General features: G+C 33.0%; 2 protein-coding genes across 14 annotated transcripts in view; both read left to right on the top strand.

Moving 5' to 3' along the window:
* Positions 1-26,273, top strand: part of LOC129746878 (potassium voltage-gated channel protein Shaw-like) — a 423,808-nt gene that overhangs the window by 153,592 nt on the left and 243,943 nt on the right. The window lies entirely within an intron of this gene.
* The window catches only part of LOC129746877 (potassium voltage-gated channel protein Shaw), a 470,858-nt gene continuing 459,956 nt past the window's right edge, over positions 15,372-26,273 (top strand). For 5 of the 12 annotated variants that reach the window (XM_055740783.1, XM_055740793.1, XM_055740782.1 and 2 more), the window contains exon 1: positions 15,378-16,358. The gene's annotated coding sequence lies outside the window, so the exon portion shown is untranslated. Of the gene's footprint in view, positions 16,359-26,273 lie in introns of all 12 variants that reach the window. The other 7 variants (XM_055740786.1, XM_055740788.1, XM_055740790.1 and 4 more) reach the window with 6 other exon arrangements.

The following is a 26,273-nucleotide window of genomic DNA, read 5'->3' as shown; positions in this document are numbered from 1 at the left end:
GCTAATGCTTTCGGGAACATACAAACATAAAGTGTGCCAAATATGTTTCATCCTCAACTCAAACGCTCGAATGTTGCTGCATCATAACTATCCTCCTGATGGTCGAGATGAATGTTCTGTTTACGATGTGTACATGTTGGCAGAAGGAATTTGCAATTTGAGGATCCGCTGAAGCAATGTTGCACTTCTGGTTGGTTCTAGCGGACAAGAAAAATTGAATCATCACAAGTTTCAATTTATTTTCCTTTTGGGGAAGCATAAAATTAAAAAAATGTAAGAAAAATGTTTATCTTTCAAAACATTTTAGAAATTTGAATATTCTGACATTCCAATCTTTGTTATGAATAGCCTTAGCTATAAAGATCCTGAAAAAAACAACAGGAAGCAGCCGTTGCTAGGAATAATTTTAAACAAGCGAATTTAATTTCTGCCTCAGAATAAAACCGATGATCCGCTTAGTAAATAAGCTCGTTCCTGAAAGCGTCCCACCTCCATTAACCCTCCAAGCTTTTTCTGTTGGCTCAGCTCCCATTCTAAGGATATTCGCAGAGGAAGGACTAAGTCGAAATCAAGCACTACCAAAAGGAGTCGAGACCCGAAGTTTTCTTATGCAAAATCACCATTGACACCGATTTTCGCTGAGCCAACAGCAGTGAAACATGACATTTATTTCGGAACTGTCGTCTGCTTTTAAAAGTTTTTCTTTGTACTTAGCTGATCCTTCGTTTTGTTTCTTCCGTTTTTTGTTGGTATGAAATCTTTAATATTGTGGTTTACCCTGTTTGTAAATCTGAACTGCATAAATGTGGGTGAGCTTCTTCAGAGGTTTCCGTTGGAAAAATTCAAATTGAAAAGAATGATAAAATTTTGTTTTATGGCAAAAATTAAAGTCAGGTTCACACCAGGAAAATTCAAACAAAATGATGACAGAAATGATAAAAATGACAAAAATGACAAAAATGACAAAAATGACAAAAATGACAAAAATGACAAAAATGACAAAAATGACAAAAATGACAAAAATGACAAAAATGACAAAAATGACAAAAATGACAAAAATGACAAAAATGACAAAAATGACAAAAATGACAAAAATGAAAAAAATGACAAAAATGACGAAAGTGACAAAAATGAAAAAAAAAATTAAGTTTTATTTTTGAATTTTAATCTCGAAAATTGGAAAAAAAATACAAAAAATCAACATCCGTCAAAAATGACAAAAATGACAAAAATGACAAAAATGACAAAAATGACAAAAATGACAAAAATGACAAAAATGACAAAATGACAAAAATGACAAAAATGACAAAAATTACAAAAATGACAAAAATGACAAAAATGACAAAAATGACAAAAATGACAAAAATGACAAAAATGACAAAAATGACAAAAATGACAAAAATGACAAAAATGACAAAAATGACAAAAATGACAAAAATGACAAAAATGACAAAAATGACAAAAATGACAAAAATGACAAAAATGACAAAAATGACAAAAATGACAAAAATGACAAAAATGACAAAAATGACAAAAATGACAAAAATGACAAAAATGACAAAAATGACAAAAATGACAAAAATGACAAAAATGACAAAAATGACAAAAATGACAAAAATGACAAAAATGACAAAAATGAAAAAAATGACAAAAATGACGAAAGTGACAAAAATGAAAAAAAAAATTAAGTTTTATTTTTGAATTTTAATCTCGAAAATTGGAAAAAAATACAAAAAATCAACATCCGTCAAAAATGACAAAAATGACAAAAATGACAAAAATGACAAAAATGACAAAATGACAAAAATGACAAAAATGACAAAAATTACAAAAATGACAAATATAACAAAAAATATAAAAAAATGACAAAAATGACTAAAATGACAAAAATGACAAAAATGACAAAAATGACGAAAGTGACAAAAATGAAAAAAAAATTAAGTTTTATTTTTGAATTTTAATCTCGAAAATTGGAAAAAAAATACAAAAAATCAACATCCGTCAAAAATGACAAAAATGACAAAAATGACAAAAATGACAAAAATGACAAAAATGACAAAATGACAAAAATGACAAAAATGACAAAAATTACAAAAATGACAAATTTAACAAAAAATATAAAAAAATGACAAAAATGACTAAAATGACAAAAATGACAAAAATGACAAAAATGACGAAAGTGACAAAAATGAAAAAAAAATTAAGTTTTATTTTTGAATTTTAATCTCGAAAATTGGAAAAAAAATACAAAAAATCAACATCCGTCTTCAGCGTTTTGCGTTTGTTGGGTCAAGTTTTTTCTCCCTAACAAAGTCTCATAAATGCTTCCCCAACTTATAAAGATTGAGGAAATAACGCCCGAATATGCTGCTTCCATGAAAAGTTCACTCTGTATTCCCTGGGGCAGTTCTGCAGAGCCAAATTTGTCATGCTGAAACCGAGCCAAAAAAGAACAACACCTTAAAGCTTTTAATTCAGTAGCAGAACCTTTTCATCTGAAACGGATCATGTTGGAGTAGGTAAGGGGAAAAGTTTCGAAAAAGAATGGACACAATCAAAACCTCAACCCGGCTACGCTACACCCATACATTTTGTTGTCCGGAATCTTTCCGGAAATAAAGTATCCCCGCAAAATCGCACCCAACTAGTGGTAAATTACCGGATATTTATCAGTCGAGAAAATCTGTTGGTTCAAATTTCCTCCCTCTCGTTTTGGCGATTTTCTTCTGCAACCCAAATGTTCCACCAGTGAAGGTTGACTGCTGCCTGTTGAACCATTTCGCCGTTTGGGAGCTGTCCCGGTTTCGATGACATTGGCAGGAAGTGAACGGGTGTGTGTGTGTGTGTGTGTAAATGTTTGTCCTACATGTGCTGACTGATTCAATCTTTCTCCATGTAACATTCCTACACATACCTGGCCACATCTCATCCCCCCATTTCATTCATACCCCACCCATAAATCGAACCGCTCCATGACTTGCGGGATGGCTGTGATACTGATTCTGATGTTGATATTGTGCGCTATCGTATGAATGTGGAAAGGAAAAATAGCAACACCAACCACGGAAAAACTCCCTGCTGACGGAATGAAAAATGTAATTTAAAAAACGAATTCCAGAGGATAAACATTTCGTGCGTGCCGTTTTTTTTTTCGTTTCTTTCTGTGGCCATTGTTGTTTTGTTTGGATTTATTTCCCCCGGTCGCGGTTTGAGATTCCGAGGGAGAAGGGAAAATTGCAAGGATCTGTTACGTTCGAAGGGCTTTCCTCAGCTCAGCCTGTGGAATTCCTCTTTGGTTTGTGTTTTTGCAGTTCAGTTCAACCCATAAACCATCGATTTGCCCAGTGGAATGCCAAAGCCGAAAATTGACAACCCATATTTTCATTAAATTTAAAAGAGCTTTTTTATCACGTGATATCATGCTCATTGCATTGAATTTCGGGAACCGTAGTGTTGTTTCATCTGATTTATAAGTATGGACTCTGACTAGGTAAAAAAAACAATTTTCCAATCAACACATACGAGGAAAACATCAGAAATTTAAAACATACAAATTTGACTAACAATTCTTTTTGCGGGCATCCAAACAATGATTAAGTTAACTAGCCACCAGGAGACTCCATTTCAACCGTTATTCTGACGGTATGAAAACGATAAAAACGATGAATAATCCAAAGCGCCAAAATAATGAACCTACATGAATGAATTCGAGGCAAGCGACGTTTCAAGATTTTTGGTCCTGCCAAATTTTAATTTTGTGACCTTCCAATTAAAAAACTATGTTTGAAAGCTTAGCATTTAATTTAAACAATTCAATTATTTTATCTTTATACTCATGTCACCGCAGTCACAAAGACCATTTTCCAAATCAGGCGATATGAAAACTATAACAAAACAACTATTTAATTTATAAATATTAGATTTCATTGTGAATCATCCCAGGGAGGAAAAATTTTATTATTGATAAATCCTCTTGGTATAAACAGACCCCGTTCGTTTTTGGCAATATTCGATTTTGGCAACATCCGATTCGGGCACATGTGCCAAAATCGAACGGTTTTTAGAATGGTATTACCATATAGTATTCGTAATAACAGAACCAATATCTATATATATAAAAATGAATGTTTGTCTGTCTGTCTGTTCCCTATAGACTCGGAAACTACTGAACCGATCATCGTCAAAACTGGCATCTGAGGGTTTTTGAGGCCGGGGATGGTTTCTGTAATAGTCAAAACTCCATCCGACTTAAGAAAGGAGAGGCTTCCATACAAAATTTGTAAGTTTTCGAAACAAATTAAAGTCATGACATCCATTTTCTTGAGATTTTTTTTCCTTTGGGCGGTTTGTTTTTCGTCTCTATGGTCGAGGCGTCGAGCCAACGTCGCAAAAGGATAGTAACCCAGGCATAGCATAGGGGTTTGTTTTTCGTCTCCATGGGCGAGCAAACGTCGACGCAAGAGGATAGTAACCAAAGCACACTGTGCATTGATTGCTGGAAAATTTAACAATAAGGCGCCTGTTTCTCAAACACGTTGGGCGATATGCAACCTAGATGTGTTTTTTCTTGCTTATTTGATTTTTACACAGCACGTGGTAATAAATGACGCCTAGATGTGACACGGATTGGTATTTTATCAATCGAATCAAAACCAATTGAAAGATTTGCAAAAATACTTCCATATTTAGTTCGTGTTAATGTAGGTAGCATTCGACTTTTCATTCAAGGAATATTAGAACATGTTCAAACGTTCAACTTTTTCTGTTAAAAAAAATTAAAAATTATGTTTTCTTCTAGAAATTGTTACTGCGGCCCAAATACACAACTGAAACGAATTTAGAAATGAAAATGGGAGCTTTTTATTTCAAATAATTCTGAAAAAAAAACCATCGTACTTTTTGCTTACATACCAATTCAAGTACGTACTTAACATGAAAAGTGTTTTTGTGTTACATGGCTGCATAAAAGAGACTTTTGATCCGCTTCGTTTTTGAAAAGCGAGACTTTAGAACTGATATTCAACGGGACGCAAAATTTTTAAGAGAAATTTGTAGTTTACCCTTAAAGTGTTAAATACAATATTCCCTTCTGTCAACTTACACGGTGGGGCAAGGGAAAACGTCGAACTTTTAAAAAATTCATCTTCAAAATGATTCAATATGTTGGAAAGACCAGGAGGGGTATTCCGAATGTTGAAACTGCAGCTGATATTGAAAATACTTAAATGTCTTTGTAAATGAAGGTCATTCCCTTTGAACAGCATTCTTTAAAAGTGGAGTAACAAACATAAATTTATATTGCAAGAATACTGCAGATATATCTGCATCTGTAAATAACCTTTGCATTGACACTTGCCCAATATACGGGACAAATGTAAACTTAGAAATTTGTTTTTGCCTACATTTTTGAATGTTTGATTTTCAAAGAGAAAATAAAAAAAAATGCTGAGAACTTATTTAGTGATGCAACTGATATTTTTTTTAATATTTATATGTTTACCGTAGTAAATTTATTTAGAAAAAAGGAATTTGTAATGTATTTAATACATAACTAATTTAATATATTTTTCATTACCATGATAAGTGCTGTTTGGGTATCGAGCCGGTTAAATTAGCCTACCTTCTTCAAGCAGTGGGGGACAAAATTGAAAAAGATGGGAGAGCTCCCATGTAAATTTAAGATAAAGAGCTTTTCAAAGAAGGGACCATATTTAAAAAGGTTTTTTTGGGTACAGAGTACAAATTTCAGCTTTTAAAAAACGAGTTTAGAGATCAAGTTTCAGTAAATAATATATACCATCTTTGAATTGCTATTCAGAACTGCAGCTGCAGCTCTCATTTCAAAGTTGTTGGTTCTGAAGTATGATGAGGTTTGATTCAAAACAATGCTCTCTAAAATCTAAATTTTAATAAATTTTTACAAATGACATTTATTTCCGGAAGGTGTAGCAAAGCACAACGGGTCAGCTAGTAATTTATAAAAAAAACACTATAAAAACGTTTTAACGTTCTTTGAAGTTGTTTAAATATAACAGCAATACCAAAAAATTGAAATAAATATATAAAAATGACAAAAAACATTAAAAATTCAAAACTCAAAAACAAATACCAAAAAGAACAGAAACAACAGAAAATATCTTAAAATACAAAAAAAAAAAATGAAAAAAAACGAATATGATAAAAAAAAACCATCAATCTCAACAATCAGGAACAGAAAAGAGTAAAATTGAGTAAGCCAATACAATTTTCCTTCATATGTCCATAATAAGGAACACATATGTTAATAATAAGGAACAATAATTGCTAAATTAGGAATATGAACACATTTAAAGAATCATGTTTTTCCGATAAAAAAAGCTTAAAATGCTTAAAAGCTTAAAAACTTTAGCAGTATCCAGAGAAGAATTTGGAACTATGTAACAAAATAAAATTATATCTTCAAATTAAAGATAAGGCTTACACATACAGTGAGCGAAATAAGAAAAGTACCACTACGTGTTTTCCTTGTTAAAATATGAATGATTGCAAATCACCAAAATGTTCTTCTACAATTTGATATGAATTATTTAACGGATAAATCAAGAATAAGTATACTTTTTTTGGACGTAGCAATTGGCGTTGAGGACCAAAAATATGAAAAAGGGGTGCGAAATAAGAATAGTACTACTTGTTTTTTTCAACAAAAACAAGATTATTTCTAAAAATTTACTATGTCAAAGTAAAAAAGAATGCTTCTACGAGTTATAAGAATAGATAAATGTATTTTAAGGAGTTTTCTAGAATTCCAAAGGTTTTCAAAGGTATTAAAAGGGAGTTTAAAGAGATGCTCTTCTAGAACTAAGTAATTTACTATTTGAGCTGTAATTCTTTACCAAACTACTTACTATCTTCATTAAAATGACGTGAAATGATGAAACAAAGATTCTGGGTATATTTTGAATCAGAAAAAAAGGTTGGAATTCAAAATCTCAGATTTTTGTCATTAAACCGCACTTTTTCCAGTTTCAAGTCGTAGATGGCAGCACTATCTTGTAGTTAAAACCAAATTATATTTGGTCTATATTTGTTTTCCAGGTTTATTTAGGCCCATATTTATCATTTCGTGGTAGTTTTCCAACACAGTTTTGTTAAAGTTCACGCTGCAGAAAGCTTTTCCGGATTTGCAAAAAATTACCAGCAACATGAATGTAAAATTGCCAAAATTCCTGCTCAGCTCAACTTCCTATTCAATTGCAAATCTTACCAATAATATTGCTAGCCGTCTGGTCCATCAAGCTCCATCGAAAAGTACAACATTATTCATAGCGAATAGCGTTTTAATGCCGACCTCTGCCACTAAGAATCAGCAGCTAGAAAAAGATTTGAAATCGGGGCCGTGCGAAGGATCTGCTCATGAGGAGGTTTTCAAAATTCAAATTTATCAAGAAATAAAAACTATAGAAAGATGCATTAAAAATGAGCAAATTGAATTCTTCACACTTTTTTCCTACTTATGACCATCAAACAAACTAAAATAAATAATGAATTTTAAACATACCATTCAAAACTAATAAATTAAAGCTTCGAATCCATGATTTCCCTTAATAAATTATTTGAAATTATGTTCATTATTCTTAATTGAAATTAAGCTTACATAGAAATTTTATGTAGTTCAGTTTACAAGTTCTTGAATAAATTTCAGATTAGACGACAAATCAACAATTTACACTTCTTTCATATTCAATTGAAGGGTCATTCGAAAATATTTTTCATCAAAGTACAACAGAACCAAAATTTGATGATATATCACCTTTTATTTTGAACTAGCTGACCCGTTGTGCTTTGCTACACCTTCCGAAAATAAATGTTATTTGTAAAAATTTCTTCAAATTTAGATTTTAAAGAGCATTTTTTTAAATCAACCTCATCATACTTCAGAACCTACAACTTTGAAATGAGAGCTGCAGCTGCAGTTCTGAATTTGCAATTCAAAGATGGTATATATTATTTACTGAAATTTGATCTCTAAACTCGTTTTTCAAGCTCTGAAATTTGTACTATGTACCCAAAAAACCTTTTTAAATATGGTCTCTTCTTTGAAAAGCTCTTTATCTAAAATTTACATGGGAGCTCTCCCATCTTTTCCAATTTTGTCCCACACTGCTTGAAGAAGGTAGGCAAATTTAACAGGCTCGAGTTTACATAATACTAATTGGAAGAAAAAGATTCGCATATTGGAATTTATTGCAAATTGTACTTTATGAAGAGAGAATTTTATAAATCGATGAATAGCGTGAATCGAGACAGTTTTTTGAGTATATTCCTAATAGTCTGTATTATTAGCACTTCCAGCTCCTGATAAGCTTTAGATGGGGTATTTTTTGGAGTTGAAAAAATAAGCTAAAGAAATTTGAAAAAAAAAACAATGAAAAGGATTTTTAATAACCATTTACAAACAGCTTTTTTCACCATCCTCGCCTACGAAGCAGTTTGAATATCTATCCTTTTTGCGCCAAAATTATGTTAAAAAAATGTTACGCCATATTCCAAACTCGTGGACATGAGACATACTATAGCTTAAAGTTTTCCCAAACAGCACTTATCATGGTAATGAAAAATTTATTAAATTAGTTATGTATTAAATACAGTGCAAATTTCTTTTTTTTTAAATAAATTTACTACGGCAAAAAATATAAATATTCAAAAAAATATCAGATGCAGAAAGTCAAATATTCAAAAATGTTGGCAAAAACAAACTTTTAAGTTAAAATTTGTCCCGTATATTGGGGCAAGTGTCAATGCAAAGCGTATTTACAGATGCGTCAGAGTAATGGCTTTGAAATGGATTTAATACGTATTCCTGTTTTTTGTTCTATCAAGTTTCACTGATATATCTGCAGTAATCCTGCAGTATTAATTTATGTTTTTACTCCACTTTTAACGAATGCCGTTCAAAGGGAATGACCTTTATTTACAAAGACATTTAAGAATTTTCTATATCCGCTTCAGTTTCAACATTCGGAATACCCCTTCTGGTCTTTCCAACATATTGAATTATTTTAAAGATTAATTTCTTAAAAGTTCGACGTTTGCCCTTGCCCCACCGTGTAAGTTGACAGGAGGGAATATTGTTTTAACACTTTGAGGATATACTAAAAATTTCTCATAAAAATTTTGCGTCCAGTTGAATATCAGTTCTAAAGTCTCGCTTTTCAAAAACGAAGCTGATCAAAAGTCTCTTTTATGCAGCCATGTAACACAAAAACACTTTTCATGTTAAGTACGTACTTGAATTGGTATTTAATCAAAAAGTACGATGGGTTTTTAGAATTTTTTAAAATAAGAAGCTCCCAGTTTCATTTCTAAATTCGTATCAGTTGTGTTTTTGGGCCGAAGTAACAATTTCTAGAAGAAAACATAATTTTTAATTTTTTTTTTACGGAAAAAGTTGAACGTTTGATCATGTTCCAATGTCCCTTGAATGAAAAGCCGAATGCTACCTACATTAACACGAACCAAATATGGAAGTATTTTTTCAAAGCTTTCAATTGGTTTTGATTCGAATGATAAAATACCAATCCGCAACACATCTAGGTTGCATATCGCTCCCACGTGCATAAGAAACATTGGTACTTGGTTGAGAAACAGGCGCCTGATTGTTAAATTTTTCCAGCGATCAATGAAAAGTATATTTTAGTTAAATATCCACTTGCGACGACGTTTGCTTGACCATAGAGACGAAAAATAAACCCCTCAAATAAAAGAAAATCTCTAAAAATAGATGCCATGACTGTTCAATTTCAGATTTCGGCAAAAAAAAATGTAGGTACATATATGTTTTATTCGATCGACAAAATGTCAATCTGGGTCTTATCTAGGCGTCATTCATAACCATGTGATGTACAAATGAGCTAGGAATCAAGTAGAAAAAAAAATCACATCAAGGCTTCATATCGCCACCCCTTGCATTGAAAATATACGTGGTTGAGAAATACGCGCCAAAATATTCCCACTGATCAGTATGCTATGCCATGGTTACTATCCTTTTGCGACGTTGGCTCGCGACGCCTCGACCTTGGAAACGAAAAACAAACCGCCCAAAGGAAGAAAAAATCTCAAGAAAATGGATGTCATGACTTTAATTTGTTCCGAAAAACTACAAATTTAGTATGGAAGCCTCTCCTCCCTTAAGTCGGATGGAGTTTTGACTATTACAGAAACCATCCCCGGCCTCAAAAACCCTCAGATGCCAATTTTGACGATGATCGGTTCAGTAGTTTCCGAGTCTATAGGGAACAGACAGACAGACAAACATTCATTTTTATATATATAGATTTAGAAATTTTCCAATTAAATGAAATTTTTTCAAGAAATGTTTTATCAAATTAAAATATTAATATGAACGCTATCCTCTAGGCCACGGTCGGCGGCATCCTCCTTCTTCGATTTCCACTTCTGTTTGGCCCAGTACTTCTTTTTGGAAAGCAGATGAGTGCAATTTGGTGGATTCAGCTGTTCCAAAGTTAATAAAACATGATTATTTTTGTGCCACCAAACAACAATTTGTTGTTTGTGGTGAGGTTTTAATGACTCATAGCTTGGCAACACATTCTTTTATGGTTTGAGACCCCACCCTCTCCTAGGAAGGTGGGAGGAACCTCCTAAAGAAAAGATAAATGATTGCATAACTCAAGAATCGATCAAGCAAATGGTTCAAAATTTGGCGTGGGAGAGTATTTGGGTATAAGAAGTATTTTCATGATTATTTCAGATCTCTCCTCCTTTTCCCTGGGGAGAAAGGAAGGGGTAGGGGGCCTCTCTTACAATTTTCTACATGACTCAAAACTAATGAAGCAAATGTGGTCAAATTGGGTATGGGAAGGTATTTGGATACGAGATATAGTTTATTTATATATTTGGAACTCCTCGCTTTTTCCAATAAGAAAATAGGAGAAGGAGAGGGGGGCTTCCATACAAATTTTGGTATAACTGAAGAACAAATCGAGCAAATGAAGAAAAATTAAAAAAAAAATTGTATTAAGGTATGCTAAATATTTCCCTAAATCATAAGTATCCATTCATCCTTCCAGTGGGGAAACTGGAAGAGGAAGTACAGCTCCTGGACATATTTTAACATAACTGGAAAACTATTCAAGCAAATAGAATACGAGGAATATATTTATGCTTATTTGATACCCCTCACTTCTTCCTTGGGAAGATAGGAAGGGAAGAGAAGGCTCTTAACAATTTTTTGCTTAACTCGAGAACTCATCTTATCAATTGAGGGTTTTATGGAAAAAATAGGTATGATTTTTAGAAACTTTGTTTGCTTACGAATAATTTGGGTTTTTTTTTCAGGACATAGAAGGAAAGGAGTTGAGTATTTTTTATATTTTATTTGGCAGAACTCGAAAACTTTTCAAACATATGGATCCAAATTTTGACGTTAGGCATTTGACGTTAGTTAGATAAACATCAGTGTTTCTATGAAAGTTCTTGAGGGAGAGAGTGGAGAATCCATACCAACAAACATACATTTTGGCATAATAAAAGAACTCAAAAAAACTGCTAAACATAGCAAAATTTCCAGATCTAACAAACAAATTTTTAGATCAAGTTGCACTTGATAATATGAAATTTTCTTCAGCTGTAGTTTTCATTTGAAAATATTTGTTTCTGGTTTATGATGAATTTGGTCAAATTCACATCTTAAAAAAACTATCAAAAAAAAATATTTAATTTTACAAATTTCATTTATTTTTAGAAGGTGAAGCAAAGCACACCGTGTAGACTAGTTAAAAATTAAAAATTCTGGTATGAGCCTAGACTTTCCTGATGATTCTTAACCGTGGTTGCGAACATGTGCTTCACTCCAACGCATGTTTTCATACATTTTTTCCACTCACGAATAGTAATTTATGGTATAAACAACGGTTTAGCTCAATCAGACGATGGATTTTGAAGGAAACTGTGCACAATTATTTTTTTTCTGTTTTTTTTTTTGCATCGTAAATATTTCACGAATGCGACAGTTACATTTTGAAAAATAGGTTAGATAGTACTTTTTACACGCAACAAAATTATGTCAATTTTTTTCATTTCCAATATCAAGGAACTTAGCTATCTACCAAACAATGCCAGATTAAAATGGGGGGCAATAGGGGTAATTGCCCCGGGATAGGGGGCCCCCGACGGTAAAAAATTTTAACATTACTTTAATCATACTACTGAAAGTTCTAGAAAACAACAAATTGGAATACGAGCCTCAAAGGGGGTTTCCTGAAACAATATCTTGAACACTTTCACTGTAGGTAATATAAGATAGGAACCCCTTTAGAATAAACTTTGCAAAAATATTCTCACAATTAAACGGACTAATTAAATAGTGACCTTTTTTTCAAAAACAAAACTTGGACAATTGGTTTAGAACTTTTTAACACAAAATTCAAGCAGAATCCAGTGATTGTTAAAAGAAAATTCAAGAAGGAAGTAAAAACAACTCCTTGGATTTTCTTTTTTCATCGGATGTGTCTGTAGCATTCTTATCATTTTTCAAACCTCCGAGAACAACTATTTAGGTAAAGCTTGGGTATTGACACCCTGTTATAAAAAACTGAGCACAATTTCACTTTTCTAATTCTTCTCTATGTGAATAATCTCAGGAATATACTCACTTTTGTTAAACAATATTCTGGCAACTGTTGATTGCTTTACTTGTCCACTTTACTTTGAAACCCTGGACATGTTAAAAAAAGATCTGAGGAATCTGGAATGCGTACCCTGTAATAAATAATACATCGCTTTCCCCTTATTATTGAATAAGGAATATATTTTAAGGGGTGCCAGCTAACCAAAGATAAGACTTTGATTTTGAAATATTTTCTTCACCTTTAATTAATGTTACAGATTTTGCGGTTGCTGGAATGATTTTTTCTAAGCTTTGTCGAAATTTGAAAAAAATAAAAATAATTATTAGATAAGGGAGAAAGAAGATGTTAAATTAAAAAACGAAAATATCTAGATTACAAGATTAAAAGATAACTTGAAAACTTCAAACATTTGTGAGGAACTTTACAAAATGTAATTTATAGAAAGCATCATGTTAACTTAAATTATATAAATCATTTTTTTTATAATTTTATCCGGGCAATATCCGGGTCACAATTAGTTTTCATTGATATAAAAAGTCATAGAAAGTGACAACAAAAACATTAAAAATCTTTCGAAATCATGAGTTTTCTAGTGTTCAGCTGGAAATAAACTAAATATAAATGAACTATCTAGAATGCTCACTTTGAAAGCATAAGTATAAGTTTAAATAATGCAAAATTGATGTATGCACCCTCTTTCCGATAATCAATTTTGAGAAAAACAACAAGACTGGGAAAAAACTAGTTGTTTTAATTTGACCAATCGGCAATACTGAGTTTCTCTATTGAATTTCTATTCCAAATCCCTTATCAGTTTTATAATTCTAACTGAAACTTCTTTGCTGATAGAACCAAACCAATTAACTTTACTCAATAATTTGAGGTGCTTGTATTTTAAAACTATCCTCTGCTGAAGTAAATATATTGAATTCAGTATATCATTTTCCAATTGAAATAATCTCCAATTGAAAATATTTTCGAAGTTGAATTACAAGTTTTCATTCATCAAAAAATTTCAATTTTTCTATTTTTCTCATCTTGTCTTCTTCTAGATTTTCAAACAGAGATCAAATTCATTTAGATTTTCAAGTCTTGTGTTGTTTCTTCAGTTTTAAAAGGTACCAAACTTATTTGAAATCCTTTTCTTTTTTTCATTTACTTAATAACTGATTCCGTGTTTTAAACATCTAATGTCAATATAAAAATTATTTTCATAACTTTTGTCACATTTAGAAGAACTTTTTTAGAAATGTTTCTGTTTTAAATATATGATCTGATGAGAATCTTTTTTTGAATTCAAAATCTTTAAATTTTTCTAAAATTTGTAATGAATTGAATTTAAAATTTGTTTTTAATATCTTGATTTAATTTGATTGATTTACGACACTGGTGACATTTTTGTCTGAATTTGTTTTGAAATTATGATTTGAATTTGAGACTTGGTTTTGGATAAAATCTTATTTATGGTTTCGAATTTACTCTTGAACTGTTTATCTGTATCTTCATGGAATATTAGTTGAATTATTTTGTTTGATTTTTATTTTTTTTAAGCTTAGTCAGAAATATGAATGTTACATCTCAATTGTCATGATGAAAATATACATTCTGCTTTCGATGAAGCACTTATTATGATTCACAATGATGAATAGAATAATATTTATTTGTTTATTTTTTAACTTTTCCGAAACAAAGAATTTTAGTTTATGATAGAATTGTTAAATAAATTGCGAATGGAATTTTGCATTTACTAGCTCTAATCCAATTTTACATTTCCGATTGGTTGGCACTGTTTCACAATGCACACGTGGTGGTTTAATGATTATTATTTTAAGATTCCACAAACTGCTTTCTACTCAGACATAATGGTTATTTGAACACAATATTATAAACTCATTACCAGTTCTTTCGTTTGTAGAAAAATGCATTCTCTTATATGGCATATCAAAAAATCGATTCATAGGGGCCCCCAACAAAAATTGCTTTAAATAATAATTTAACTGAATAATTTTACATCTATACTTATACTTGGCTACCTAAAAGATATCGGAAAACCGAAAGCCATATTCCAAATTTTGCTTCAGTATTGTAATAATTTATAAAAATAATAATTCTGAGCAATTTTCGAGATTGTAATTCATACATTTCTCAGATGAGAATATTAAATTCAAAATATTTAATTTTCATGATCAGAATCAGATTAAGAATTTGAATGAGTCTGTGAAATTTGCACAACTTAGAATTAAACCTTTTTAATAAAATTCAGTTTTTACCTTGAAGTTTTGTAATAAAAACCATAATTTGGAAATCTTTATTCATGTTTTATTGTAATATCATAGAAAAAACTGTAAAATTTCAAAACCGGCATCACTGCCGATTAATTCCCTTTTGCGAATGAACCACGTTCATTTCCATCTTTTTTCCGAAATTTTCCCTCACCCAATTTACTACTTATCGTTTTTCCTTCAACGCTTTCAACCATCCATACCAACGGAGAAAATCCACTTGCTCTCTGTTTACATTAGCTGTTGCTGCCCTGCCGTTCCGTATGTTGATGTTGATTACCTCGGATAGCTCCCACTCGATCTCGCTACCTCGTTCCTGGTCCACGAATTTGCCTTCGTAAAAACGGCCACATGGCAGAACCCGAACCGATCCGAACCGAATCCGAGCAGGAAACAATGCAACAACAACGCATCCAGACTGAACCCGAATCCAGCAAGTTGCCCTTCCGTCAGTCTGCATCGGGACTTGGCGGCGTGTACAACACTTGGCATTTGGCGGGAAAACGCGAGTCGGGACCTTTTGGATACTTACTTTTCGGTGTTTATTTAGTGTCTTATTAAAAAAAAGTGGATCTTTCTTTAGTGTTGCATGCAGTAGTTTTTTTTTTGGCAACATGTAGGAAGAAGGAAGCATATCTCGGTGTTGAGAGTTGGTGTTGCTTGGAGGCTGATAGTGGTGGTGGGGGGAGATGATTTTCTTTTGGTCGTTGTAGGAAGGCAACATCGCATCGGTTACAGGAAATGAAACCTGCTTAGTGTTCCATAAGAAGAGCAAACAACATAAACCGTCGATTGACCGACATCTACCGGGTGCTCATCTCGAGATGAAGATAATACTCGGTCAGCAGATGGAGTTTTCCTATTTTTAGGAATATGTGAATCACACTCAGTTTTATGGGGAAAGGGGGGATGATTCAGCTAGTGATCGATCACTTATTGTGTACGCTCGCTCTGCAGAGCAGCACTACTCTGGATTAAAGGTAATTGATATTTTTATTTTCCTCAAGGAAAATTTACGGTTGATTATCCATTTCTTGTGAGTAACAGTGAAGTGTTAGTGTTTGGGTAAAACCTTTCAAGATGATTAACTAAATCGAACATGATTCGAAGCCGATTCGAATGGGTACGACGGAAGAAGGAAAAAAACCTCTATTAGTTGAAAGGCTTCGGTTCAATCTTGAGCCATTGAAGGAAAAGGGTCCAAAGCATGTCTTCAATTGACGACTGGAAAAGGTGCCTAGGAAAATAGGATTTGTGATACTAAGCCTGAAAAGAGCTCAGTTTGGGTTGGGGGTGGCATCGACCCAAACAAGGAATGCTTGGGATGTGAAAAGTATTCTAAAAGAAATGTGTGAATTTGTCTAGATGAGTGATTGGCATTCTAAGCAATCAAATTAAATATTGATGCATGTCGGTTGATATGGATTTGCAATTTTTGGAGTTCAAGGTAAGTTAATGGTATCAAACACAAAATAAGAAGTACCAAACACTTTAGTTTAAACATAAAGTGTTCTAAAACTCGACTTAAAAATGGTGATAAATGGTTCAATTTTCAGAAAACTCTTATATTTTTATTGTTCAAAAAACTACATTTCCACAATAATTGAAATTTGAAAAATAATGCATTAGTTCTAAAAACTGTAACACTGAAAGTTGTTCAACACAACTCGAACGACTTCAAAAATCTCGAAAACACGTAAATATATAAAAGTTATTTCTGGAAACTCATCTTTCCGACACGGAAAATAGTTTCAAAAAATTCATGTTTCGAATACTCTGTTCCGTTTAAAAGAACAGATCCAAATCCAAGAATTTCAGATCCAGTTCAAGAATATTATTTTATGCAAAAAAATTGCTTAAAGTAGATTTTTTCAGTACGAGTTGTACATTTACTCAACCAACCACGAAAATTCCAATTTTTATCAAAATCATTTACTGTACTGAGTTGAGCTAAATTGTGCAAAAAAAAAACTTTGATTGGATAAGTATTTATATGGGCTCGTAGATAGTAGAGGATGTTAGTTGATGGATTCTTAATGACATTTTACGAATTTGCACAAATTTGTGTATGCAACTCATTGCAAAGTTCTTCAGTGCTCGACGTTGAAGTCAATTTGTCCTAAACTTATTTCGACTCAGCATTACGGCTTAAAACCTGTTCAGTAGTATTATTCGAAATACAATAGTATTAATTTGTATAATCAAGCCTTCAGTAACAAAAAAGGGAAATTACTTCAATCGGTGTTTAAAATTTATAAATTTGCTCAAGAGTCTAGAAGATTAGTCCAGTTTCGATTCGATGAGAACCCTGAACTGGAAACAGAATTTTACATATAAAAACAGAAATACAATTGAGGCCCTTGGAGCCAAAAGGATATAATGCAGTAAAGTTTATTTAGAGAAAAAACAAGCTTTTCAGTTTTTGTGTTTGGCCAATTTCCATAAAATTTTCGGCAATTTGTATTTTTCGCTCAAACGTATATGTAGATGTTAATTAAATTCTTACAATCGGTATAAATCTCCAAATATAGTTGAAAAAAAGAAAAAATCGGCATCATTAAATCAAAATCGGTCATTTTTGCACTTATTCCCCTTTTGGCTCTGAGGGCCTAAATAATGATTTTGATGATGTGGTGCCACATCCTTCGGAATGAGTTTAAACTCATTAATATTTAATATTCAGCACTGAATTTCAATGAATATGTGAGAAATATTTGAAAAACAGTAGCAGTTTCTGAACCTGGGATTAGTTTTTGAGTTTTTAGCATCAGTTCTGAATCAAGATAATTAAATTTTAAATTTCGAGTGAAGAATAGAACTCCTTGCTTGCTATTCTTGGACCTTCATGATGGGGGTTTGACCCCCCAAACCACTCCCTCCCCCTGTTCTTACGGCCATGTTAACATTATTTTGATTATTTTGATATAATTTAAGTATTTTGAGGAATAATGGACGGAAACATAAACATATTCCAAGAAGATTCTTTTGAAATCTCAAGGCAATATTTCATACGAACATCATTGACAAAATTGATGTCTTCGTCTTGTCAACACTTTGGCCATCCCTAGCAGTGTAATACTGATCACCTGGAAGCGTTTTTAATCAAATTTGCAATAGGATTCGTCATCGATGATAACGCACACCGAATATCTACACAGCAGCTAATCCTATAAATTACGAGCTCTGGGTTCGACGGAAGCCGGGTGATTTTAACTCCGCTTCGGCTTCTCCTGCTTGGTAGATTCAATCGTAGCTTTGCACGATTGACGTTACGAAGAGATCCTACTTTTTGTCCACCGGACCCCGGTTCCGGCCAGATTTTTTTTTGTTCACGAAATTGCTTTCCTCTCCCTACTTCCGAATCGAATGTGGGACCGCTCCTATACGCTCTTCTTTCATTTTTGACAACTGACACAGCAAATGAGCAGGATTGTATCAAAATCCGTTGGGCTGAGACATAATGGGAATTCGTAAACGGCCGAATACCGAATATTAAACTTTTAGGCTAATGAAATTTCTTTTTCATCCAATAACATCAGCAGCGTTCAAATTGTATCCAAGGATTTATTTAAAAGAAATTATTTTCATTTTTAAATAAACACAAAAAAATGGTTTATGTACATAACAACTAAAACTTTCCAAACAGGAATTTGAGTTTTCTTTTTTATCTGAAAGCTACAATTCCAACAATACCCACATTTTTCACAGTTCATACTAATAAGAACCTAACATTATGCACACTTCATCTTAAATCAAACCAAACTTTTCCAGTGTGACCAAAGTGATACGGGTGAAAACTTTTCCGTTCCATCCGTTTAAATATACGAGCGGCAATCAATTCCTGGCCAACTAACTAAAACGAAATCGACAAAAACATCAGACAACAAATCCCCTTAAAAAGGCTAATTAAAATTACCATATCTTATAAATAAACTTTATCTTTAATCAAACTTGCAGACATGTTATATCACTATTTGTAATGTTTCCAAACGACTATTGATCATGCTATGGAGGAGAATGGTGTTCGGATGTACACTTGGCCGCTGCGAAAATAAACTTTTTGCTACAATTTGTTTTTTGATGCCTTTTTAGTCAATAAGAACCAATGTAAATTTTGAAATAATTTGATGTATTCCTGAATTAACGCAACGCGTTTCAATTTTGTATAAAATTTTTTAATTAACACTTTTTTGTATTACATCAAATACCTTTTCTAGGGAACATGATAGATTTGTCGGTTGTGTCCATGAAATGTAATGCTAGAATCAAGATATATTAATCATTCAAAGATATATTTTTTTGAATTTCCAGTACATCTTTGGTGATTTTTGAATGAGAAGTGTTGTTTTCCAATACTAATTTTCATACAAATTTGATATTCGTTGCGCTAATTCAGGGCTCGATGAATCGCTTCCAATATTTTTATTGCTGTTTTCGGTGGTCAAAACAACCAAAAAAGTTCGAAAATTAATGATTTTTAAATTCCCATACAAAGCTTGTAGCGGTCTTATGTACGTACACGCATTGTTTCGAAGAAAAATGATGCAAAAATGTTCAACTAGCGGGCAAACGAGACTGGTAAAAAATGTATTAAACTTGAATTTGATTTCCTGGTGTACACGGATTATATACGGTTCGAAAAATCTTGACGAAATAAGAAAAAGTCCCTTTTGAGCCACAAAAATGTACTGTGAAAGGAAAAGTTACCGTATATGATAGAAAAAATGTTAAAAAATGTTAAAAAAATGTTAGAAAAAATGCACAAAACCAAGTTTCATACATTTTTGCTCAGTCTTCATTTGGCGAGCTTTTTATGCTTCTAATATATAGTTTTGTTCAAACAATAACATATTTATTGAATTTATATTTCATTTCTCGCAATGATTTAAGATTTGATTTGTTCTGAAAGGATAACATCTTATGTACCTGTTGAATTTTCAAAGATTGCTTGATACTGCGAATGATAATTTTCCCGATTCGCTACCATGTTAATCCATCCACATTACCAAAACTAGAGATGATGGACAAAATCTGACAGAATGATCCATGACATTCGTCTTTCACTACATCAAATAGATTTTTGAAAAGGTTCATTCTGGTTTAACGAAGGAGTAAGGGTAAGGAATTCAAGGCTTTGAAATGTTTATGAAAAAAAAAAAAAACGATTCAAATTCAAAGTGTACGTAGAAATTAGCAAAAAATAGCTTTTTAAGAGAAAAAGTAGATATTGCTATCTATTTGGATGCTATCGAAAATGATTCGATAAACATTAGTTTTGATTTACACAATTTTCTCAATCATGCGCCAGATATAATTTGTATGCTCACGTGGACTTTACCTTCTTCCTAGCCATATGGTGTTAAAAGTGTTTTCATTTTCATTTAATATTTTTGAATAAGGTTCAACCTGTGCTGTTCATGTGATATATTATTGGCTTCTCATTTGTTTCCTGACTAAAGTTTTCAATTTCATATTAAATTACAGGAAAAAAAAGTTTGCATGAGATTTGATAGACGTGTAGATGAAATCTGTAGGATGCTTAGTGGCTCCAGAGAAATGTATCAGGAGCCACTTTTGCTTTGACAGTTAAAAACCCTGGAAGCTCGAAGTTGAATTGGAAGAAAAACCATACTCAACGAATTCATTAATGAAAGTTCACAGCTTTGGCGCAATGTAAGAAAAATATTGAACATACTGTGCACGGAGAAAAATATCTACAGGAACATAAATATGGTTGTTTGATTCTGAATTCGTTCAAGCCAACCATCAGATGATACGATGCCATTTTTATTTACTTTTTATGCAGAATCTTTCAAAATATCGTAAATTTACATTTATACGAATGAAAACTGTTCAACAAGCAATTGTCAAAAGCTACAGCTGAGAGAAGCTTAAAACATGAGAAAACTAGAAATGTTACCTATTTTTAGAAAAATGATCAATTAGGTAGTCTCAGAAACCCTTTGTCTATAAATTTTTCAATCTGAAAAATTATTGCCCGTAAGGTCAAAAAGTTACCTTCTGAATTGGTTTTATGAGAAAAAAAACCTTAGTTAGGTAGGGGAGATGAAACAAAAACCCCGTCTGAAGGGGTTGGGAAAGTACAACAATAATTCAAAAAATATGGACAATATATAATTTTGATATAAGTTTAAATATCTCTGCTATTTTTAAAGCAATATATACAAAAATTTCATAAAATAAAGTTATGGGTCAGTGTTAAATACATGGTTGATTAAGCGATGACTGTTCACATGACTGTTTCAACTGTAAATACTGCTTCCCGTAAACGTGGGACATCGTATTTTCTAAATATTAATAAAATTAAATTGAACAGATGAAATGCATAGGATTTCTTTTTTTGTTTTTGATGAAACATATTCATATTTTTTTAAACTTAATTTATATATACGACCAGTGGCATGATTTTAATTTTAACCATTGCACTGTTTGTTTTTTGCTTCTGCTAAGGAAGCCGCCGCCATGGCCATGAAACAAAATGCTATAAATTTTTTTCTGTAAAGGTTGAACAGCCCGAGCCCTGAAAGAAAATAAAAGCATTTGTTAAAAGATGATTGTGAAAAAAATTCAATACCTTAAGAGTACTATGTAACTGACGTGATAAGATCTTGTTTATCGCTGTTTTTTATTCCAGCTTCCGGATTGGTATTTGGGAGATGAAATACACCCTATCTACATATATTGATCTGAAAGCATTAAATATTGTAAAAAGAAAATGAACTGAAAAAAAAACAAATCATGTTTAGCTTTCCGCTTCATGCTGGTCGGCTTCTTCCATGAGAAATAACGACTGGCTTTTTTCCACTAAGTCAGACAATTTTCTTGCTTGATCATACGAAATTCGAGGTCTAGACAAGCATGTGATATTTGAGAACTATATACCAGATTGATTATGCAGACTAGGAAATTTAAGCCAAATCTACCAGCAGTTTTTTCGTAGCTATGGATGTTTATTAAACAACATTATGAGCTCAACCAAAAATCTGTGATATGGAAGAGCCAACCATACGAATTTCAATAACAACTTGCACTTTTTTTTATCCGTGTAAAGTAGGCTGCCCCAAATTTGTATGGGAAATTCAAAACCTGTAAAATGTTATGCGCTGCAGGCTAAAATTGATCCTAGGCCTAGAGCTAGATTGGATCACGGGAAGGAGTCGCTCAACGAACATGAAGCTTGTATTGTTCGGGGACATTTGTTCGGGGAAAACATGAAAAAACAGTTTTTCATCAATAACTTTGGTTTCCCTCGGCCGATTTCTTTTGAAAACGGGTTTTCTTAAAGCAAAATTATGACGAATGTTTCATCTCAAGACTGCAATTTGATTCGAATTAAGATAAAAAAAGTAATTAGGCTTAAAAATGGGCTAACTTTTTAAAGGGTGGTATTCATCATTGTTCATGAGTCGGGGCGTTGGAACATTCCGACGCAGCATTAACCGTAATGGATATCACCCTTAAAAAAGTTAACCCATTCTTTAAGCCTAATAACTTTTTTATTTTCACTCGAATCGATTTGCAGACTTCGGATGAAATATTTTTCATAATTTGGGATTTGAGCAAACCGATCTTCAAATTAAATCGGTCGAAGGAAACCAAAGTTATCCATAAAAAACTAGTTTTTCATGTTCATGTTCCCTAAAAAGAAGTCTCAAAATCTGATATAAACGTCAGGCTCGTTGAGCGACTTCTTCCCGTGATCTGGTCTGGCCAAAATATGGCATGAGATCTTGCACTAGGCCATGGATTAATTTTTGCCTGCAGCACATAACTTTTTCAAAATTCGGGACATTTGGGGCACTCTAGTGTGAAGCCTTACATATCAGTTAATTGATTGATTAGAAATATTATTTTGAGTCATTCGTTTTGGAAAAAAACTAGGTTGAAATAACCTTTCACTGAGCAGCAAATAGAATATTGGAAATACGATTTGTGAATACCATTTAAGGGTGCTATAATAAGGTTACCAGATTCTTTCGTGGATGTATCCGGACCGGAAAAATCCAGGCAAATTTGTCTTAAACCTTGGTAAAACCCGCGCATTTGATTTAAATGCAAATTTGGTCAAAATTTATAATAATCAAGAAGAAAACACCTAAAAATAATTTTATTTTCATCAAAACACATCAATAGTTTTTAAATTATGTTTTAAACTTCAAAAACCGTTCATGATTACAGTCAAAACCCGATTTTATCACCCCCATGATAAATTTTAGAGTGATAAATCGGGGAGCGTGATAAAATCGGAAGATTTTGAAAAAATGATTTTAATCCGTCATAATCTTATATATTACTACAAAAAACGTATATTATCTCAATCAAACAGTGTAGAGGTTTGGTAGTAGATATTCCCTTTGTTGACATATAACTAGTTATAGGTCTTTTTTACATCAAAACATCATACAATATTTGTTTTACGCATCTTTAAACATCTTGTTTCGACCGGTGTTAGCAGAAAAATTAAATAAACTTTAATTGTTCAAATCCATATGATCTAATTATTTCTATTGGTTATAATTTACTGAAGATAAGCTTCAAAGCTTCCATTCAAATAAAAAAAAAATGTGCCTGTCACATATTTTGCCTCTAAAAATTCCTGGATGACTCGAATAATTTTCCAAAACTGGTTCATCTAAGACTTCATACCAGCAGTACACAAATTTTCAGCCGAAATGTCTATTCCTCCTAAAGCTGTGTTGTTACTGGATAATTGCTCAGCACATCATATGAAGGATGAGCTAAAAAGCTATGATGGTTTGATAACTGTTTTTTATGCCTCCAAATGTGACTGCAGTGATTCAACCCATGGACCAGAATGTAATTCAGAACTGTAAACTAAAATATCGTCAAAAGCTTTTGCTACATGTCATGGCCAAGGTTGCCGAAATCACAGAAAAATCTGTATTATCACAGAATTTTGAGCAAAATTTTGTCACAGAATCTGTGTCACAGATCACAGAATTTTTAAATTTTTAACAGAATTCACAGATTTTTCAAAATTTGTACAGAATTCCAAAATTATAAATTTTCATGTCACTTTCGACTTTTTATTTCTGACTCTAATTCATGAAAATATGAAAACAAGGTAATGTAAAATGAGTTTTTCCTATAAAAACTGTAAGTAGTTTCCAACTTGTTGATGTTCCACGTGATTTCCCAATGAACTTCATAGAAAAAGCGTCACGGAAAACCGTCACAGAATTCACAGGTCACCGTCACAGGTTCAAATCACAGCATTCGATATTTTTTTTGTCAAAAACACAATATTTTTTTTTCGGCAACCTTGGTCATGGCTCGCTGTTGGCAACTGGGAGCACTGCCAACTTTGAAGCGGCGCGACATTTTTGACGCCAAATACTAAACTGCAGTTCAGCGTCCAGCCGTGACGCTTTCCCTTTTGACAGCTACGAGTTCCGGGAAAAAACTTACACCATCCATTCAAGAAGAGTCAAACAGATAGCTTTATTTCTATCTTTCGTGATTAAAACTATACCTACCTATTTAAACTACAATTGGAAAAAAACTACCTAACCTAAGCTAAAACTAGTGCCGAACCAAGTGCAGTGAAACAAACGAGCAATAACCAGACAGTGGCACGTAAACAGGTTTGTGAATCCTGCCCTACACGAAAATGTTGTTGTGCTAACCTCAATCTTTCTACGCATCACTAGCTAGTTTTCAGTAATACCTTTTCGGATCCATCTGGCCAAGTGTAGAGCATAGTACTGTGCTAAGCAACAAAGTGTTCCATCCAGTGCTTTCTAGCTCGACTATTGTTCCGGCTCTTCCAGCCTAGTTCATAGAACTTAGCCTTCTCAAGCCGCATCCGAGTAACAGGTTAACTAGAATGTCGCTACATGCTGAACGATCATGCTAACTGCTAACTTGTATCCTTCTCAGCAGCTCGTGAATCGTTTCGGCTCATCCAGCCAAGTTTATCGAACTTAGCCTTCTCAAGCCGCGTCCGAGTAACAGCTCGTGAATAGTTCCGGCTCCTCCAGCCAAGTTCCGAGAACTTTGCTCTATCAAGCCGTGTTACACTATCAGGTTAGCAACTCCCGTTGCATGCAAAACGGTTCATGCTAACGCTTTCTTTCATTAGCAGCCTTGGTCAGCTTTGCCTAGAATCGTTCCGGTTGTAGGGAAATCGATTCGAAACACTGATTTTGTAAGTCAAATTATTATTATATAAACTAAAATTATGTCATCTAACCAAAACTCAATAAATTACAGCTTTAAGCTGCTTTGCTATCAAGACCGGTGTCTTTTTTCCCCTCCTCCCCTACATACAACTCGGAACACTCGCGAAATCGATATCGGTCAAAGCTTGAAGAGCATAACGTTGAAGGATTTATGTTTCTGGATGCATGATGTTCGGAACGTCCTCAGGAAAACCAATTTTGTTAGCTGATGCTTTTAAGCTGTAATTTTATTTAACCTAATTATAATTTGTTTTTTAGATCATTGGAGTTGCTACTTACAATTTGTTTTCTCGCTGACACTTTATGGGCAGTTCTGACGGTTTCTTTTACTCAGCTATCGAACGGGTATACTCGCAAACTCTGACTAAAGCAGTATGTGGATGTGTGTACTGAAAGGATGTGCTAGATAGACAACGAGCCACTATCCGGACTAAGGAACGATGCTTAATACTAGATCCTTAGATCAACTTTCACCAATAGTATTTTCCCTCACGTATCGAAATGCTTCTCAACGACGATTCTACCAAATAAGCTGCCACTAAGGTTGCCCAATACCAGGGGTACCCGCAACACATGATGCTTGGAGTGAAATAAAGCGTACAGTAATGCAGTAGTCATAGAAGAAAATTGGAATTATTTTAAATAACAAACTCGTTGACGAAGATGGTGTTCCCTTGATCCATTTGATTGATGTAAACAACCGCGATGAAACTATTTTGCCACAGGACTCTGAGGAGAGATATGCAAGTAAAGCTTTTACGGATGAAAAAATTCTGAAAATGACGCTGGCTGATCAGTCAGCATTAAACGAGCCCCTCGAATCATTGGAGCCATTAAAAATTTCGGATGTAGCACCAGACTCAGAATCATGTGAAATTTCAAGAAACATAATTGATGTTGAAGTTGTACGTACGGCTGATGATATCTCTATAGATGATGTCATCTTCTTGCAACGTATCAGAGAGATTGCTTTAAAGAAAGCTCTAGCAAATAAAACACAGCTTGAATATGTTCTTTTATACCATTATATTTAGTTATAATTGTATTCAACAACTTTGATTAACAAAAAATCTTTTTAAAACTTGACTTTTTTGTATAAAAATCTTGATACGTCCCTGATCAATCATCTCCACTTTCAA

This window comes from Uranotaenia lowii, chromosome 2 (genome assembly GCF_029784155.1).
Source record: "Uranotaenia lowii strain MFRU-FL chromosome 2, ASM2978415v1, whole genome shotgun sequence".
NCBI lineage: Eukaryota > Metazoa > Arthropoda > Insecta > Diptera > Culicidae > Uranotaenia > Uranotaenia lowii.
This window is presented reverse-complemented; position numbering and strand designations above follow the sequence as displayed.